The 22,067-nt window shown below is 35.2% G+C and overlaps 1 protein-coding gene across 2 annotated transcripts in view; it reads right to left on the reverse strand.

Annotated features, from left to right (window-relative positions):
* MSR1 (macrophage scavenger receptor 1) overlaps positions 1 to 22,067 on the reverse strand; it is a 264,617-nt gene that overhangs the window by 234,651 nt on the left and 7,899 nt on the right. For both annotated transcript variants that reach the window (XM_047716032.1, XM_047716024.1), the window contains exon 2: positions 1,391 to 1,524. The gene's annotated coding sequence lies outside the window, so the exon portion shown is untranslated. The remainder of the gene's footprint in view (positions 1 to 1,390; positions 1,525 to 22,067) is intronic.

Here is a 22,067-nt window from a genome sequence, read left to right on the forward strand (position 1 = left end):
GTTTGTGTGGTATTTAATAGAGTCTGGATTTAACTGAGATTATTGAAATTTTCCAAGCAGGGAAGTGATATGGTAAGAGCAAAGTTTTGAGTTGCTTCATCTGCAACAGTGCACACGGTGGGTTAGAAAGACATTGCCAGTTAGGTGGCTCCTGCTATTGTGAAAATGAGCTGGCAGTGACTCTGGAGTGGATAGACAGTATAAGAAATTGGAGGAAGCATTGTGAAAATAAAATGACTCAGGCAAGTAGTGAAAATTGCAAGCAGTAATAGGAAGGTCCATGTTTTGAATTTGATGCACTTGAATTTGATGCCAGCAGCTTAAAAGAACATCAGAAAGCACAATTGGTTTGGGACAGGTAAGGGTGAGATGATGAATTCAATTCTAGGTTTTTAAACATACCCTAAAGTCTCAGTTTAGTATTATGAAGTTCTAAAGATAAATAAGCTTCTATCTAATGCCCTCTTCTGGGCAGAGAGGGGCTGTAAGAGACTATGTCAAATTTCCAAAGGCTAAGCTGCATATAAGTTTTTGAAATGTCACCGAAAACCGTATTTAGACTTTGCATCATAAAAGGATGAAATTATTGGTCAAAGAAATAAAATCCCTGTAAACCTGGATACCTTCCCAGAAAAGACATTTGCTGGAGAAAAATTTGAAATAGATTAAAAGTAACAAAACTAACTTGGTACTTCATATCATATAAACTATTTCTCTGTCTGTAGTGTTGTACCTGCCAATCTAAATAATTTGAGATAAAGTATTTTAAAATGTTAAGAAAAAAATCTAAGAGTATTTTATGTATATACATGGATATGCATGTGTGTATACACTTATGTATGTTTATGTGTATGTATACTCTTTCTATAGTTCATCATATATATTATTCATGTATATATATATATATATATATATACACACACACATGTCCATTCTTCCAATATCTGCTGTTTCTCTGTCCTTTTTATTGCTATCATTATCATTCTATTGTTTTGAAAAATGTACATACCTTTATTGCTGTGACTTTTATTTTAATATCTTTAGTCTGCTCTTATTCCTTTTATGAATAAAAATAAAATTTCTGGTCCTTCTTCCCTTCTTCTCTCCCATTAGACCGTAAAGTCAATAGTTTTATCTTCCTTGGAATATATCTTTGTGTTCATAAATACGCTCAAGATTTTACTTCTTAACTTCTCAATGTTAATAATATATTTTTACTTTAAGTTGTTATCTATGAGGCAATAAATGGGCTTATTTTGTAACAACTCTTCCGATTTTTGTTAGTTGGGCTGTTTCATCATTATCAGAGAATATAACACATAATATTTTGTCATCTTATGTCAGTTTTTCTTTGTTTATAATTTTATAATAAAAAGTATTCAGTACTCACCCCCAGCTGTCTCTTAACTGGTGTGGTTTACACATTCATCCATTGTTGAAATGAGGAACATCCTCTAGTAGTAGAATCATCAGGAAGTCAAAATTTCCTAGGTTATTGTTTGTTCAAAATTGTTTCTCTGTAGGCTTTTGATTTGAAAGAAAAGAAATTATAAAACTCTTGGATCAGAATTTCTTTCATTGAACATCATTAAATATAGTTCAACTGCTTAATAACATTAAAGATTAGCATCTAAATATCTTACAATAATCTCATTTTTTTGTTTACATGTAGCATGAACCTAGGTATAAAAATATTTATTGTAGTACATTTTTAAATTTTCTTATCAAGAAGTATACTTGGCTGAATGTTTTTTTTATTTCTTATATCTGAAAAATTTATTCTAATATATTAATATGGCTAAGTGTTTCAGGTTAATTCTGAGATCTTTTATATTTCTTCTAAAAAAGTTTTTTTTTTTTTAAGATTTTATTTATTTGACAGTGAGAGAGAGGTCACAAGTAGGCAGAGAGGCAGGCAGAGAGAGGGGGAAGCAGGCTCCCTGCTGAGCAGATAGCCTGATGTGGTGCTTGATCCCAGGATCCTGAGATCATGACCTGAGCCAAAGGCAGAGGCTTAACCCACTGAACCACCCAGGCGCCCTGAGATTTTTTATATTTCTAAGCATTACTGGAAAATAAATACAAAGAACTTCCAGAGTCTGATGGCATTTGGAAATTTTGTTGCAAAAGAGAAAAGACCAAAGTATAAGTATGACCTATTAAGGGATCTTTATATTAGAGACTACAGGAAATTACGACCACAGCATATTTATCTTGAAGATTGTTTTTAATAGGATATCCCAGAAATTAAAAACATGGATACTTAATTATCAAAGGCATATGTTAATCAAAGATCTGACCCTTCTTGATAGTACAAGCACCATTAGATAATTAACTTTTTTTTTTTCTTACTGTACAGGCTGTCATTGTCTTGCCTGTATTGGCTTAGCATTTACTCCTCCCCAACTCTGCCTGAGGACTTTCTCTGGGCTCCTGAAAAGCAGCCCAGAAGGGTTTGGGAACTAGTGCACTTCAGGAGCATACCTTCAACACTGACTAAGAGAAGCTGGAAATTTTCCCAATCTTCCATCTTTCTGAGATTCTGAGGCATGTTCTGCTCCTTCCCAGGTTTCCAATGGATAACTGATTGATAACACCATTTGACTAGCTTTCATGTCTTTCCTCTCTCACTTCCCCACTTCCCTACCATTGTTTTTCAACTTCTCTTTCCAAAGAAACATATTCAATATCCCAAAGATTGCTTCTGAGGGAACTCAAATCAAAAGGCTGGTAGCAGAAGTGGTCCTAGGAAATAGACCCCTCAGGAAAGAATTTTAGAATTGGTTTACTTGTATACCAGATGGCAGCATAGGCCCAATGACTACAGGTATGATTAAGAATGACAATGATAAAAAAAAAAAAAAGAATGACAATGATGCCTATCTGCCCAATAACCTGAGGTAAATTGCAATAAGTACTGATAAAAAGGATGGGCTGATTTATACAACACATCAATCATGAAAGACATGCACAAATTGGTAAATATATAAGAATTATGAAATCAGCTCCTGTTGTTAACTACCACTGAAATATTTAAGGAAGGAAATGGTGGGCTCATGTGAATCAATTATTAATTCAGGGCATTGTGTGAAAGCCAGAAGTTCTCCATGTCAGTATCTAAAGGGCCTTTTATTTCCAGCAGCAGGGAACAGGCTATGCCAAAAATTGAGTCCAGGATGTGTCAGAGCAAAAGACTTCCAAAGAAAGCACCAAATTAGCAGATCTAAACAAGGATCTTTTGGTAAAGTTGGGTACAAAATTGTCTTAGGTCTTCTGGGACAACAGAAGTGACGCCATTCCCCTTCTTAGAGCAATGGTCTTCCTAGAGACCAAGGAAATGCCTTGCCTTAGGCTGATGGACTTGATGTTTGTCTTCCTCAAGATCTGTCCCTAGCTTTCTTTATTGTTTCTAACTGAAGAGTGAGATCTAGAACTTGCCATGACTGGGAACTTCTTTTCCTACTCTAAAAAGAGAGATCATTCCAAAAGATCTACAAGTCTTAGTTAAATATACAGGAAGGACTGGGAGAACATGCATGGATATGAATCCTTAAAGTTATGTCTCATGATACAATGGAAAACAGTTAATAATCTTATAGTGCAACAGAAAATGTATAGTAAAATGCCCATTTTAGGAGGAAAACTACTTTTACAGTTAGTGAAGAAATTTTGTAACATATATTATACACAGAGTTGATAAATTGCCAGCTGCAGTCTCACATTCCTCAATTAGCTTACTCCGGTCTAAAATATTTCTTATTCTCTTTCAGGCTCTCCAAGGAAGACAAGATCTTTTTGCTCCATCTACTCTGTGTTATTTATCTTGTCCAATGTTTGGAAATTGATTAATCTCTAAAGGAGATTGTATTTTATCTGGGTCTTAAATAATTCATTAAATTTCGTAACTAATCTTAGTTTACTCATTGTCACCACATTCTAAGTCAGTGCAGCCCCTTTTGCTCTATACCCAGAAATTATCTGAACTTTTTCTTTTTTTTTTTTTTCAAAGATTTTATTTATTTATTTGTCATAGAGAGAGAAGCGAGAGTGAGCACAGGCAGACAGAGTGGCAGGCAGAGTCAGAGGGAGAAGCAGGCTCCCTGCCAAGCAAGGAGCCCGATGTGGGACTCGATCCCAGGACGCAGGGATCATGACCTGAGCCGAAGGCAGCTGCTTAACCAACTGAGCCACCCAGGCGTCCCTATCTGAACTTTTTCTACTCTCAACCAATTTCCAACCTTTCAGAGCTGAAGATAAACTTGATTAAAAATTTCTTTGGTAATCTTTCATTTGGGTGATATTGGGTGATCTTTCAACCAGTGTGTGTCATTCATTCTGAGGGGGGAAAAAATCCTTATTCTTTTAAAACTGAGTTCAATATGAGAATAAACATAGCATGTATTTGCATATTTGCTACTTGAAATTAAATGATCAATCATCAGTGTACTTCCTAAATATTAAAATGACTACATTAAAAATTCAAAAGACATATTCTGAATCCTGCTTCTGTTTCAGTTTCAACATTACCCAGAATAAATTAGGAAGAAAAAAACTAATGTTAAAATAATGTTTTGTTTTGAAGATAACATTAAAAGTTCTAATAATACCTCTTAAACATTATGTAAGTGTGCCAGAAAAACCACTGTTTCCCAGGATCAAAAGATCAAATCTTAGCAAAAAAAATATCAAAAATTCATGCTGTCTTAAGTAGAAGCATACAAACACTGTCTTTATTATTAATAAAAATTACTTTATATAAGTGAGAAAGCAGGAAACTCTGTTGGAATATTAATTACCAACAAAATGAAAAACAACTAAATTAAAAATAAAAGAATAGACAAAGATCAAAATGCATTATCTAACTACTATAGAATAGATATATTTATCTTACTATCTTATTTACTCTTCAAAATAATGTATAATTAAATTGTTATAATGCATAACCAAATAAATAACAAATAATTAATGTATAATTAAATTATTATAATGTATAATAAAATTATTTTTATCTTATACGTGGAAAACTGCAGTTCAAAAGTTTAAGACTGGTTAACAATTACTAAGCTAGTAGATACTGATTTTGTTAAATGTCTTTATAACAATAATAGAACACAAAGATAAAACAACATGGTAGATGTTTTTGCTTATCATTTATTTGTTGTATTGTATTTCTTTGTATTGTATTATATCAATAGTTATTTTTAAAGGTTAGTGATGTGCACTAGAATTCTCTTAAGTACACAAAGCTGTTACAGACATTGTCTTTTGTGGAATTAATTTTCTCCTTTTATCTCACTTCCATCACATGTCACGAATCTCTTTTAACTCAGGCCTACATTTCTCATTCTCAAATTATAAATATATCAAAACTGAAATGAATGAAAAGGTTATACCACTTCTAGAGACATTTAAATATTCAGTTACTATTCCTTAGAAAGCATTATTAAAATTAACTTCAAATTCATGCAAATGAACATAAAGATAAAAATATATAATTTAATTAAGTTAGTTCTGCAAATGTAGGTCTAAAAATTTGTAAGAGTTTATGAACCTTAAATGGGTGAACATCTTTACATACCTTTAGTGCTATGGCATAAAGGAGCCATTAGTTTCAAAACACAATTACTGTGTAAGGTAAAATCTATCTCCACAATTAGATAAGCCACTTAGATAAAAATTTGGAACCAACACAGGACAATGAACCAAATGCTTTTAAACAGATTCATTATATTTAAGAAATAAAAGTTCAAAATATTTTATAATTGGATATGTTTTGAGATATAATTTATATGTAATAAAGTACATAGATCTCAAGTGATTAATTGCATAGTTTTTGTCAATTATATATGCTCAGATAATAACCACACAAATGAAAACATAGAGTAATCCCATTATGCTGGGAAGACTCTTTTGGCCCTTTGAGGTGAACACACACCTACCATAGATTATTGTTTATTTCTACTAATTTTTTTATACTCTTTCAATTATTTTCTCTTCCTACTTCTCATTTAGTTTCTTCTTTTTATATTTTTAAAGGTTTTAAGGTTTAGATTATTAATTTTACTATTTTCCCCTTTTTAAAAATAGGCATAGAATTATACTAAGTCCTAATTAGCATCACCCCAAAATTTCATTTTTATTCAAAAATGAATTTTTCTGGCTTTCATTATAATTTGCTCTGACTTAATTTTCACAAACAATTCTTTGTCTATTGCTATTTTGGTTGTTTACACTTTATAATTTCTCTTGTTCATGCTTACTTCTGGTTTAATTTCTTTTTTATATTCTTAAATTAGGCAATTAGACCACTGACTTTAGTTTTTTCTTTTTTAAAATAATTGTATGGCACTACAAATTTCTTCCCAAGTCTTGGTGTGAAACAAATTTCTATTATCATGTGAAATCATTTTTCTCTTATTTTCTTTGCAGTTCCTTCTTTGACTTAATTTTCAAGTATGTGTGTTTTCAAGATATCATTTTATAATTGATTCTGAATATATTTCCACAATAGTCACACAAATGTTCTTTATGATCTAAATTCACTTATATTTATTGACAATTATTAAATATCTCACATGACCTTGAATATGATGTGTACTCTCAGTAGTTTTATGTAATGTTCTCTATTAGTTAGTTCAGCTTGGTTTATAGTGTTAAAAGCTTATATGAATTTACTGAATTTTTTTGTCTATTTGTTTTATTAATTACTGAGGAAGGGGCTTTGAAATCTGCAATTGTATTTTGATTTGTCTGTATCTTTCTTTTGTTCTGTAAAATTTTTCATCATATATTTTGAAGTCCTACTATTAAGTACAGGCAGATTTTGTATTTCTATATCTCCTTGAAATATTCATTCCTTTATTATTAAAACAACTCTTTTGGGGGTGCCTGGCTGGCTCAATTAGTAGAACATGTGGCTCTGGATCTTGGGTCATGAGTTTGAACCCCATGTTGGGTGCAGAGGTTGTTTAACAAATAAACTTGGAAAAAATCCTCATCTCTCTTAATCTCCAGTAAAAACTATATCCTTGAAGTCTCTTCATCTGACAATATAGGCATTATTTAGTGTTTACATGGTAGCTTTTCCCACAGCTTAACTTTTAAAAAGGCTATTTCTTTATATTTAAATATAACTTTTTTTTTCCAGAACATATTGGCTCTGGCTTTTTCACTCACTCTGATAATCTTGAGCTTTTAATTTGCAGGTTTTTGTTAATTTATGTGTAATTAATTATTGATATGATTAGGCTTTAGTTTATTTTCTATTTATCCTACTTTACCCTTGTTCCTCTACTTCTATTTTACTGTCTTCTTTTGAGTGAATTGAATACTTTCAGAACTTCATTTTTTCTCTTCTTTTGCCTTTTTAAGTTATATTCTGTGTTTTTTTTAGAGATTGCTCTGGGTATTATCTTAGCCATGATGTTATTATAGTCTATCTTCAAATAACATTTCAATGTCATACAACATAAAAAATTGACATTATCATTTCATCTATCCCTTTCTCATTCCTTGTGCTCTTTTATTATAATTTTAACTCTACTGGCACACAAAATTCCAAAATCCATTTTTATTGTCTGGGATTTGTTGCAAATTTTATCTGATTCGATTCCTCTTTGGTTTTTTATTATTTTAAGTGCAGAATCAGAAATTTTCCCTCTGTAGAATTTGGTATCTGAGCACTCTTTATGGTCAAGCCCAATCTTTAAGAATCTTAAGATACCTTTACTTCATACACAGGCTTCCAGGTTTTTTGGTTAATAAAGAATTCTTTTTGTTTTGTAGTCTTCCTCTTATCTTACTCTTGACTGTACCCTCATGCCCTGATTCTAGGCTTTGGAGTACAGATGATTAACATTTTGTGAACATTGAGGAGAGTCAGGAGGAATGTCTCTCACATTTTCTGCCTTTATCTTTCCTTTATCTTATCTGCCTTTATCTTTAAAAGCCAAGCATGTCTTAGAAAAATTTTCTCAGCTCTGCTGTGCCAATCCTAACCTGCAGTTGCTGAACCTGTGAAGTGACTTGAGTTTATTTATGATGTCCTGACCTCATGCTTTTAGAGAGGTCCCCCATGCACAGAGTGAGAAGCTGTGAGAAGTAAGTGGTAGCTAGGTGCAGACTCAGGTGATGGCTGCGGCTTCTCAGCATCCTAATCATCCTAATTAACCAATAAAGGTTAATTATAATTTATAATATTTTCTCTTTCTCTTCACTCTTTCTATGGTAAATTTCTAGTCCTATCACTACTCACCAGAGGTAAAGCAATGAGATCTGCCTTGGTTCTCATATTTCCTAGAAAGTACTGTCACTATCTGAATTTTATTTTTTAAAGATAGATTTATTTATTTATTTATTTATTTATTTATTTATTTGACAGAAAGAGATCACAAGTAGGCAGAGAGGCAGGCAGAGAGAGAGAGAGAGAGGAGGAAACAGGCTCCCCACAGAGCAGAGAGCCCAATGTGGGGCTCAATCCCAGGATCCCAGGGCCACGACCTGAGCTGAAGGCCAGAGGCTTTAACCCACTGAGCCACCCAGGTGCCCCCACTATCTGAAATTTAACAGATTAACTTTTTTTTTTAAAGATTTTGTTTATTTATTTGACAGATAGAGATCACAAGTAGGCAGAGAGGCAAGCAGAGAGAGAGGGGGAAGCAGGCTCCCCGCCGAGCAGGGAGCCTGATGCGGGGCTTGATCCCAGAACCCTGGGATCATGAACTGAGCCGAAACCAGAGGCTTAACCCGCTGAGCCACCCAGGTGCCCCAACAGATTAACTTTTATTGAGTCTTCAGGTCTTCAGAGTAAAACAAACAAGCAAACAAACAGAAAAATAAAGAAAAACCCAATGGTTTTGCAGTTTATTTGGCTTATTTTGGATGTTAGTAAATGAGCATTGTTCTTTTGTGAATTTATATTATTACTAGAAGCAGGCTATGTAACTAGATATTGTCACATTTCTAAGATTAAAATAGTTTTTAATACAGTGGATTGGGAAATCATTAGGAATAAACAATCATATGATATGCTATTTATATCTGCTCAATGTGCTGACTACTGAAACAATCTCCACTTAATTAAAAAAAAGTTCTCAGACATATTATTTTTCAATATACCATCTTTCTTTCTGATAATATTAGGAAAACATGTGCTTCCATTAAAATATTTTGAACATTTTTCTAAGAAGAATGCAATATTTAAAATTATATTATCCAATGCAGGGAGGAAGAATTTAAATTTAATAGACAGCTAGTTAGATGCCATCTCACTGTGGAATAATATTAACTAAAATACATAACTTTTAGAAACCACTGGTTAGAATTTTGTCCATGTGCAGCTTTCCTGGGGTCATTAAATATCAAGTCACTGCCTGCGGAACTACTTGCACAGATGAGGTTTGTTGCTTATTTTACCACTGAGGAAATATTAAGAAAAAGAACAACAATATCAAATAACATTTATAGAACTGAATTGGTGCAATGTGATAATGTGCAAAATACTTCAATCTGACAATGTGCAAAAATGATGACATGTATTTCAGCAATATTTGAACTTGGAACAAGGAACTGGATATTTCACATAAAGGATGAAATCCCTTATTTATATATGTATCATTGTATGTTTATACTTATCAAATAGCTTTTTTCTTTCACAGAAAAATACTGTGGTTATTTTATTTTATGCTTTAAATGTGTAATTTTCTAAAGAATAAGCAGAGCTGAGGAAAGCAGTCTTCTGACTTGGCAAATTTGTTCCCAAGAATCTTATTTAATTAGAAGACTTTTGTTGCAATTGTCCTTTTTACTGTTGAAAAGGTTACAAAATAGTTTTTAACTAGTCTCCCCAATCAGAAAACAAACTTGATTATAATGCAAGATAAAAATAATATACATTTAATTTAAGACTGTTTAATTCTACAAGTAATTTTCAGTTTATTAGAAATTTTTTAGTTTTAACTCAAAGAATGATGATTGGGAGCACAGTGCTTCTTTAAAAATATCCTGCATGTGACTAGGAACCTTAACTAATCTGTAGCTGATAAAACTGTTTTGTGTTTAGTTATGTAAACCTCATTTAAATACCTGATAAAACTTTTATAGACATCTTAACCACATACTTCATGTTAAGAGAACAATAGTACTTGTTTGAAAAACAACTAGTGATATTTTCATGACAGGTTTGCTATCTATAACAGCATATTATTGATAGGCAAAAAGACTGAAGGTAGGGAAGGAGCTGAGGAGGTGCGATGGCTGCTTTTCAATGATCTGGTACATAGGTGGTATGACATATTCTGAGAAGCATAGGTCTGGAGATTCTGGTGAGAGTCATGGTGAAATTGGTTATTCAGAATTTTTAGACTTATTTTGAAATTGGGTAGTTAATAACTTAGCAAAGTTATAGAGAATTTCTAATTCAGAATATTCTGATGATGGATGGAAGATGGTGTCAGAGTAGGTCACCATCATTACAATGAGAGTTGTATCTCATTAATACCACTAGATAACTATAAAATCATCCTAAATACAACAGAAATTGACCTGAAGACTTACAGAACAAACTCTACAAATAAAGGTAGAGAAAAGGCCATATAGAAAAAGGTAGGAAGTAGAAAGGCACAATTTGGAGGAGAAATGGATCTTGGCTGCTGCAGTGGGGAGGGAGTCACAGTCATGGAAAAGGGCAAGAGACAGACTAGCACACAGGGAAGCCCATAGGGAAAAACAAATCCCCATAGCAATGGCTTGAAAAACAAGAGGGGATGAATTTTATGAGTTCTACCAAGAAGCAGGGCTTAACACCTGGAGTTTCAGGATCAGCAGACCTGGCTTGGATAGAGCTCAGAAGGCACTGGGGGTTGCTCTTGGAGAGAAGGTAGGGCAAAAGATATACAGCATAGAAATAGCAATCTGGGGGCACCTGGGTGGCTCAGTGGGTTAAAGCCTCTCCCTTTGGCTCAGGTCATGACCCTAGGGTCCTGGTATCGAGCCCCACATCCGGCTCTCTGCTCAGCAGGGAGCCTGCTTCCCTTCCTCTCTCTGCCTGCCTCTCTGCCTACTTGTAATCTCTGTCAAATAAATAAATAATATCTTAAAAAAAAAGAAAGAAATAGCAATCTGAAGAGTGCCTGGGGCATGCAGTGAGGGAGGTTATTTGCTCATCTTGGAGCATGTCCTAGAGAGGCAGCATTCATGGAAAGAGCCTAATGGGAACAAAGGAACTAGCAGATGCCATGTCCCTTCCCGTACCCCTCAGCAATCACAGAACCACCTGTGGGAACCAGTGCAGTGCCAACCAATTCACTACTTAATTTGCTTACACCAACTTCCACCCCTCCCCCAGTCATGCTTGCCTCAGTCCCAGTGCAGTGCCCCCTCCACCCCCCTAAAACTGGCTCAAACCCCTGCAACACTGCATCTCCCAACCTGGGAGTTTTGCAGTCTTGGGTGTGGAAGCAGTGGTGACAGCTCTCATTTTATAAGAAGACCAGGGCACACCTAGTTACAACTCACCACACTTAGGCCAAAGACCAAAGAATACACACACAGACAAAGAGAGCCTCTGCAGATAAGTATCCTGAAGGATAAAGCAGCCAGGATACAAAAGCAGAGTTCATGCAGCACACATGTCATTACCCTCAAAAACAGGAATCATAACTGACTTTCCTAACACAGAGAAACATGCACAAAGAGTCAGACAAAATGAGAAGACAGAGAAATCTGTCCCAAATGAAAGAAGATGAAAAGGCCATGGCAGGAGACCTAAGGGAGACAGATATACCTGATTGAGTATTTAAAGCAATGATCATAAGGCTACTCATTGGAATTCAGAAAGAGTAGAAGAGATTAGTGAGATTCTTAACAGAGAGATAAAAAAAAACCAATCAGAGATGAAAAGTGAAATAAATGACATTAGAAACATACTTGATGCAATGAATAGCAGATTAGAAGAATCAGAGTGACAAATACATGACCAAGAAGACAGAGTATTGGAATGTAATCAAGTTGAACAAAAAAGAAAAAAGAATTATACAAAATGAGAATAGACTTAGGGTCTATTAGGGTACTCAGTGGATTGCTCAAACATAATATCATTTGAATTATAGGAGGCTCAGAAGAGAAGGAGAGAGAAAAGGAGGCAGAGTACTGAAGAAATAATAGCTGAAAACCTCCTTAATCTGGGGAAGGAAATAGATATCCACATTCAGGAAGCTCAGAGAACCCCCAACAAAATCAACAAAAGCAAATCCACACCAAGACTTATTGTAATTAAAATAGTAAAATAAAGTGATAAAGAAAAAAATATTAAAAGCAGCAAGACAGAAAAAGACAGTTACATACATAGGAAACCCAATAAGACAATTGGCAGATTTTCAGCAGAAACTTTCCAAGCTAGACAGGAGTGGCATTATATATTCAATGTGCTGAATGGGAAAAATGGACAACCAAGAGTACTCTATCCAGCAAGACTATCATCCAGAATAGAAGGACAGATAATTTCCCAGACCAAAACAAACAAACAAACAACAACAACAAAAAAACACCCACAAAAAACAAAAAACAAAAGTAGCTTATGACCATTAAGCCAGTTTTGTAAGAAATATTACAAGGGGTTCTTTGAGTGGAAAGACCAAAAATGACATTAGGAAATACAAAAGCAATAAAAATGAATATTTCTGCAAAAAGTCAGTCAGGGAACTCACAAAATAAAAGGATATAAAATATAACACCATATACCTAAAACATGGAGAGGAGAGGAGTAAAGAATTGGTTCAAACTTAAATGATCATCAATTTAATATAGACTGCTACATGCAGAAAATGTTAAATACAAACCCAATGATAACCACAAATTAAAAACCAAAAATAAATACACAAAGAATAGAGAGAAGGGAATCTGAATATGTCACCAAAGAAAAGCAGCAAACCAAGAAAGAAAGACAAGAAAGGATCAGAGGAAATCTTCAGAAACAGCAAGAAAATAAGGAATACAATAGCAATAAATACATATATATCCATAATTAGTTTGAATGCAAATGGACTAAATGTTTAATCAAAAGACACAGGGTGACAGAATGGATAAAAAAACAAGACCCATTTGTATGCTGCCTACAAGAGGCTAATTTTAGACCTAAAGTCACCTTCAGATTGAAAGTGAGGGCATGGAGGAACATCTGTCATGAAAATGGATGTCAAAAGAAAGCCAGAGTAGCAACACTTATATCAGACCAAATAAATGTTAAAACAAAGACTGCAATGACAGAAAAAGGACACTATATAAAAATAAAGGGCGCAATCCAACAAGAAAATATAACAATTGTAATATTTATGCACCTAAAATGGGAGCACCCAAATACATAAAACAGTTAGTAACAAACATAAAGGAACTAATTGATAAAAGTATAAGAGTAGGGGAATTTAACACCCCACTAATATCAATGGACAGATCATCTAAACAAACAAACAAACAAACAGAATTAATAAGGAAACAAGGGTTTTGAGTCATACTTTGGACCAGATGGGTTTAACAGATATATTCAGAACATTCCATCCTAAAACAGTAAAATACACATTCTTTTCAAGAGCACATGGAACATTCTCCACAATGGATCACATATTAGGCCATAAGCAAGTCACAACAAATTCCAGAAGACCAAAGTCATACCATGCATCTTTTCTGACATGATGCTATGAAATTAGAAGTCAACCACAAGAGAAAAACTGAAAAAAAAAAAAAAAAAAAAAACCCCACAAATACATGGAGGTTAAATAACATGTTATAGGCAATGAATGGGTTACCAAGAAATCAAAAAGAAATTAAGAAGTACATGGGAACAAGCGAAAATTAAAATGCAATAGTCCAAAACCATTGGGATACAGCAAAAGTGGTTCTAAGAGGGAAGTTTATAGCAATGCAAGCCTACCTCAAGAAACAACAAAAATCTCAAATAAATGACCTAAGCTTATACCTAAAGGAGCTAGAGAAAAAACAACAAACAAACCTAAAACCAGCAGAGGAAAAAAATAATAAAGATTGAGCAGAAATAAATGATATGGGGGTGCTTGGATGGCTCAGTGGGTTAAGCTTCTACCATCGCCTCAGGTCATGATCTCAGTATTCTGGTATTGAGCCCCCCCCAGGCAGATATAAACATATAAAGGGAGAGGTGTGAGGAAGCAGGCTCCCTGCCAAGCAGAGAGCAGAGAGCTTGGCAGGGAGCCTGCTTCCTCACAGCTCTCTCTGCCTGCATCTCTGCCTGCTTGTGATCCCTGTCAAATAAATAAATAAAATCTTTTTAAAAATTTCAAAAAGAAATAAATGATATAGAAAGAAAAACAAAACAAAAGAAAAACACAGATCAATAAAACCAGGAGCTGATTCATTGGGGGAAAAAAATGGATAGAACTGATAAAATGCTAGCCAGACTTATCAAGAAAAAAAGAGAAAAAAACCCCCAAATAAATAAAATCACAAATGAGAAAGGAAAGATATTTTATGCTCATGGATTTGAAGAACAAACATTGCTAAGATGTTTATGCTGCCCAAAGCAATTTACATATTTAATGCAATCCCTATCAAAATACCAACAGTAAGGGAGGAGTAAGATGGCAGAGGAGTAGCAGACTGAGATGACATCAGGTTGCAGGAATTCAATTAGATAGTTATCAAACCATTCTGAACACCTACAAATCCAACAGGAGATCAAAGAGAAGAAGAGCAGCAATTCTAGAAACAGAAAATCAACCACTTTCTGAAAGTTTATCTTAACAATACCTTTCTTAAAAAAAAAATCTTTTTAAACCTTCATTATTATAGTCATATTATATCCTTCATTGTATCTAACTTTATTTTTTGTATACATACAGGGTTTTTTCATCGAAAATATTTTGGGATACAACTTTTTCTAATAAATCAAAATATACCCTAAATCTAGCATAGGGCTTTGTTCTAGTCTCCAGCCTGAGCAAATTATCTCCACTTTCTTTTTCTTTCTTTTCCCAACCAACTTATCTTATCAATTCCTTTTTAAGAATTCTTGCTAAATTTTCATCTTTACAGTCATATTCCATCCCTTCATCATGTTTACCCTTACTTTTGTATATATATAAGTTTTCTTTCTTTAAAATTTTGGGAGGTAGTTTCTATTAAGAGATCAAAATACATCCCAAATCAAAGGCTAGGGACCTAATCAATACTAACATTGGTAATATGTCAGATCTAGAGTTCAGAATGATGATTCTCAATGCACTAGCTGGGCTCAAAAAAGGCAGGGAAGATATTAGAGAAACACTGTCTGGAGAAATAAAATCCCTTTTAGGAGAAATAAAAGAACTAAAATCTAACCAAGCTGAAATCAAAAAAGGGAATTAATGAGGTGCAATCAAGAATGAGGTGTGGAGCGCCTGGGTGGCTCAGTGGGTTAAAGCCTCTGCCTTCGGCTCAGGTCATGATTCCAGGGTCCTGGGATCAGGCCCCGCATCTGGCTCTCTGCTCCACGGGGAGCCTGCTTCCTCCTCTCTCTCTGCCTGCCTCTCTGCCTACTTGTGATCTCTGTCTGTCAAATAAATAGGTAAAATCTTTAGGGGAAAAAAAAAAAGAATGAGGTGTAATCCTCTTACTGCTAGGATAAATGAGGCCAAAGAGAGAATTAGTGATATAGAAGACCAAATAAGGGGGAATAAAGAAGCTGAGCAAAAGAGAGACAAACAACTACTGAACCACAAGGGGAGAATTCGAGAGATTAATGATACCATAAAATGAAACAATATTGAGATAATTGGGATTCCAGAAGAAGAAAGAGAGAAGCGTGCAGAAGGTATATTGGAGTGAATTATTATAAAGAATTTCCCTAATACAGCAAAGGGAACAAGCATCAAAATCCAAAGAACCTCCCTCAAAATCAATAAAAATAGGTTCACACCCCATCACCTAATAGTAAAATTTACATCTTAGTGACAAAGAGGAGATCCTGAAAGCAGCTCAGGACAAGAAGTCTGTAACATACAATGGTAGAAATATTAGATTGGCAGTGGACTTATCCACAGAGACCTGGCAGGTCAGAAAGAAATGGCATGATATATTCAGAGCACTAAATGAGAAAAATATGCAGCCAAGAATACTCTATCTAGCTAGGCTATCATTGAAAATAGAAGGAGAGATAAAAAGCTTCAAGGGCTAACAGAAAATAAAAGAATTTGGTTACACCAAACCAGCTCTTCAGGAAATATTGAAAGCGGTCCTCCAAGCAAAGAGAGAGCCTAAAAGTAGTAGACCAGAAAGGAACAGAGACAATATACTGTAACAGTTACCTTGCAGGCAATACAATGGCACTAAATTCATTGTCTCTCAATATTTACCCTGAATGTAAATGGGCTAAATGCCCCAATCAAAAGACACAGGGTGTCAGAATGGATAAAAAAGAAAAGAAAAGAAAAGAAAAAAACCATCAACATGGTGTCTACAAGAAACTCATTTTAGACCTAAAGACACCTGAAGATTTAAAGGGAGGGGGTGGAAAACAATTTACCATGCTAATGGACATCAAAAGAAAGCTGGGGTAGCAATCTTCATATCAGATAAATTATATTTTAGGCCAAAGACTATAATAAGAGATGAGGAAGGACACTATCATACTCAAAGGGCCTGTCCAACAAGAAGATCTAACAATTTTCTATAATCTAGATCTATAGATCTAACAAATATCTATGCCCCTATAATGGGAGCAGCGAACTATATAAATCAATTAATAACAAAATCAAAGAAACACATTGACAATAAAACAATATTAGTAGAGGCTTTAACACCCCCCCTCACTGAAATGGACAGGTCATCTAAGCAAAAGATCAACAAGGAAATAAAGGCCTTAAATGACACACTGGGCCAGATGGACATCACAGATATATTCAGAACATTTCATCCCAAAGCAACAGAATACACATTCTTCTCTAGTGCACATGGAACATTATCCAGAATAGATCACATCCTGGGTCACATATCAGGTCTTAACCAGTGCCAAAAGATTGGGATCATTCCCTGCATATTTTCAGACCACAGTGCTCTGAAGCTAGAACTCAATCACAAGAGGAAACTTGGAAAGAACCCAAATACATGGAGGCTAAAGAGCATCCTACTACAGAATGAATGGGTCAACCAGGAAATTAAAGAAGAATTGAAAAAATTCATGGAAACAAATGATAATGAAAACACAACGGTTCAAAATCTGTGGGACACAACAAAGGCAGCCCTGAGAGGAAAATATATAGTGATACAAGCCTTTCTCAAGAAACAAGGAAGGTCTCAAGTATATAACCTAGCCCTACACCTAAAGGAGCTGGAGAAAGAACAGCAGAAAAAGCCTAAACACAGAAGAAGAAGAGAAATAATAAGGATCAGTGCAGAAATCAATGAAATAGAAACAAATCAAACAAACAAACAAACAAAAAAACCAAAAAAACAATTGAACAAATCAATGAAACTAGGAGCTGCTTCTTTGAAAGAATTAATAAGATTGATAAACCTCTGGCCAGATTTAACAAAAAGAAAATAGAAAGGACCCAAATAAATAAAATCATGAATGAAAGAGGAGAGATCACAATTAATACCAAAGAAATACAAACAATTATAAGAACATACTATGAGCAATTGTATGCCAGCAAGTTTGACCATCTGGAAGAAATGGATGCATTCCTAGAGACATATAAACTACCACAACTGAACCAGGAAGAAATAGAAAACCTGAACAGACCCATAACCAGTAAGGAGATTGAAGCAGTCATCAAAAATCTCCCAACAAACAAGAGCCCTGGGCCAGATGGCTTTCTGAGGGAATTCTACCAAGCATGTAAAGAAGAATTAATTCCTATTCTCCTGAAACTTTCAAATTTCAAAAAATAGAAATGGAAGGAAAACTTCCAAACTCATTTTATGAGGCCACCATTACCTTGATCCCCAAACCAGACAAAGACTCCATCAAAAAAGAGAATTACAGGGGCACCTGGGTGGCTCAGTGGGTTAAAGCCTCTGCCTTTGGCTCGGGTCATGATCTCGGGGTCCTGGGATCAAGCCCCACATGGAGCTCTCTGCTCAGCGGGGAGCCTGCTTCCTCCTCTCTCTCTGCCCACCTCTCTGCCCACCTCTCTGTCTACTTGTCATTTCTGTCTATCAAATAAATAAAATCTTAAAAAAAAAAAAAGAGAGAATTACAGGCCAATATCCATGATGAACACAGATGTGAAAATTCTCACCAAAATACTAGCCAAAAGGATCCAACAGTTCATTAAAAGGATTATTCACCACGACCAAGTGGGATTTATTCCAGGACTGCAAGGTTGGCTCAACATCAGCAAATCAAGCAATGTGATACAATACATTAATAAAAGAAAGAACAAGAACCATATGACACTCTCAATAGATGCTGAATAAGCATTTGACAAAGTACAGCATCTTTTCTTGATCAAAATTCTTCAAAGTGTAGGATAGAGGGAACATACCTCAATATCATCAAAGCCATCTATGAAAAACCCACAGCGAGTATCATTCTCAATGGGGAAAAACTGAGAGCTTTTCCGCTAAGGTCAGAAACATGGCAGGGATGTCCACTATCACCACTGCTATTCAACATAGTACTAGAAGTCCTAGCCTCAGCAATTATACAACAAAAAGAAATAAAAGGCATCCAAATTGGCAAAGAAGAAGTCAAACTCTCACTCTTTGCAGATGATAGGATACTTTATGTGGAAAACCTGAAAGACTCCACTCCAAAACTGCTAGAACTTGTACAGGAATTCAGTAAAGTAGCAGGACATAAAATCAATGCATGGAAATCAGTTGCATTTCTACAGAACAACAAAAAGAGAGAAGAAAGAGAAATTAAGGAGTCAATCTCATTTATAATTGCACCCCAAACTATAAGATACCTAGGAATAAACCTAACCAAAGAGGCAAAGAATCTGTACTCAGAAATCTATAAAGTACTCATGAAAGAAATTCAGGAGGACACAAAGAAATGGAAAAATGTTCCATGCTCTTGGATTGGAAGATTGATAAACCTCTGGCCAGACTTATCGAAAAGAAAAGAGAAAGGACCCAAATAAATAAAATCATGAACAAAGAGGAGAGATCACAACAAACACCAAAGAAATACAAACAATTTTAAGAATATATTATGAGCAACTATACCAGCAAATTTGACCATCTAGAAGAAATGGATGCATTCCTAGAGAAGTATAAACTACCACAACTGAACCAGGAAGAAATAGAAAACCTGAACAGACCTATAACCAGTAAGGAGATTGAAGCAATCATCAAAAATCTCCCAACAAACAAATATTGTGAAAATGTCTATACTACCCTAAAGCAATCTACACGTTTAATGCAATCCCTATCAAAATATCACCCATTTTTTTTCAAAGAAATGGAACATAATCCTAAAATTTATATGGAACCAGAAAAGATTTCAAATAGTCAGAGGAATGTTGAAAAAGAAAGCCAAAGTTGGTGGCATCACAATTCCAGACTTCAAGCTCTCTTACAAAGCTGCCATCATCAAGATGGTATGGTACTGGCACAAAAACAAACACATAGATCAGTGGAACAGAATAGAGAACCCAGAAATTGACTCTCGATTCTATGGTCAACTAATCTTTGACAAAGCAGGAAAGAATGTCCAATGGAAAAAAGACAGTCTCTTCAACAAATGGTGTTTGGAAAATTGGACAGCCACATGAAATAAAATGAAACTGGACCATTTCCTTATACCACACACAAAAAATAGACTCAAATTTGATGAAAGTCCTCAATGTGAGACAGGAATCCATTAAAATCCTTGAGAAGAACACAGGCAGCAACCTCTTTGACCTCAGCCCCAGCAACTTCTTCCTAGAAACATCACCAAAGGCAAGAGAAGCAAGGGCAAAAATGAACTATTGGGATTTTATCAAGATCAAAAGCTTTTGCCCAGCAAAGGAAACAGTCAACAAAACCAGAAGACAACTGACAGAATGGGAGAAGATATTTGCAAACGACATATCAGATAAAGGGCTAGTATCCAAAATCTATAAAGAGCTTAGCAAACTCAACACCCAAAGAATAAATAATCCAATCAAGAAATGGGCAGAGGACATGAATAGACATTTCTGCAAAGAAGACATCCAGATGTCCAACAGACACATGAAAAAGTGCTTCACATCTCTCCACTTCAGGAAAATACAAATCAAAGCCACAATGAGATACCACCTCACACTTGTCAAAATGGCTACAATTAACAAGTCAGGAAACAACAGATGCTGGCGAGGATGCGGAGAAAGGGGAACACTTCTACACTGTTGGTGGGAATGCAAGCTGGTGCAGCCACTCTGGAAAACAGCATGGAGATTACTCAGAAAATTGAAAATAGAGCTACCCTATGACCCAGCAATCGCAATACTGATACCTAAAGATACAAATGTAGTGATCTGAAGGGGCACATGCACCTGAATGTTTATAGCAGCAATGACCCCAATAGCCAAACTATGGAAAGCACCTAGATGTTCATCAACAGATGAATGGATAAAGAAGAAGTAGTATACACACACACACACACACACACACACACACACACACACACACACACACACATAATGGAATACTATGCAGCCATCAAAAGAAATGAAATCTTGCCATTTGCAAGGACATGAATGGAACTAGAGGATATTATGCCAAGCAAAATAAGTCAATCAGAGAAAGACAATTATCATATGATCTCCCTGATATGAGGAATTTGAGAGGCAACGTGGGGGGCTTGGGGGATAGGAAAGGAAAAAATGAAACAAGATGGGATCAGGAGGGAGACAAACTGTAAGAGACTCTTAATCTCACAAAGCAAACTGAGGGTTGTTGGGGGAAGGGGGATAGGGAGAGGGTGGTTGGGTTATGGACATTGGGGAGGATATGTGCTATGGTGAGTGCTGTGAAGTGTGTAAGCCTGATGATTCACAGACCTGTACCCATGGGCTAATAATACATTATATATTAATAAAAATTTTTTAAAAATACCCACATAATTTTTCACAGAAGCAGAATATACAATTCCAAAATTTGTATGGAAACACAAAATATCCAGAATAGCCAAAGCACTCTTGAAAAAGAATAGCAAAACTTGAGGCATTATATTTCTGGACTTCTACTTATATTACAAATCTCTGCTAAACAAAACAGTATGGTACTGACTCTAAAATAGATACATTGATCGACAGAACAGAATAGAAAATCCAGAAATAAATCCACAATCACATGGTCAATAATCTCTGATGAAGCAGAAAAGAACATGCAATGGGAAAAAGAGATTCTCTTCAAAAAATTGTGTTGGGAAAACTAGAGAGCTAAATGCAAAAGGAGGAAACAGGGCCACTTTCTTATACCATACACAAAAATAAATTCAAAATGGATTAAAGACCTAAATGTGAGCTCTGAAACCTTAAAAATCCTAGTAGAGAGTACAGGCCATAACTTCTCTTATATTGCCCATAACAACTTTTTTCCAGATAGTTCTCTTGAGACAATGGAAACAAAGCAAAAATAAACCGTCAGTACTACATCAAAAGAAAAAGCTTCTGCACAGCAAAGGAAACAATTAACAAAACTAAAAAGTCAATCTCTGCAATGGGAGAGGATATTTGCAACTGACATTTCCAATAAAGTGTTAGTATCCAAAATATATAAAGAAGTGTTAGAACTCAACACCCAAGAAACAAATAATCCAATTAAAAAAATGGGCAGAACAAGAATGGGTCTGAGGCCTGGAGTACTTCCTTAGAAAGAGATTAAAGGGCTCTCACAGTCTGTTGGCCTGACCCACCTTATATAGGAACATCTTTCTTTGTCCTGGACTCAATACGTGCTCCTTTGTTCTGTTTAAGCTTGTGCCAGCTGGGAAGCCCCATTACTAGATCCATTCCAGATGGTTAGGAAGGTTCTTTGTCTTCAGCCCAAAGGAAATGCATGCAGATCATTGCCTGTGTATGCTGTGGGATGAGATCCAGTGACCAAGGGTGGGGGCGGTGTGCTGACCTATATTTAAGCTGATCTTA

Source organism: Lutra lutra, chromosome 2 (assembly GCF_902655055.1).
Source record: "Lutra lutra chromosome 2, mLutLut1.2, whole genome shotgun sequence".
NCBI lineage: Eukaryota > Metazoa > Chordata > Mammalia > Carnivora > Mustelidae > Lutra > Lutra lutra.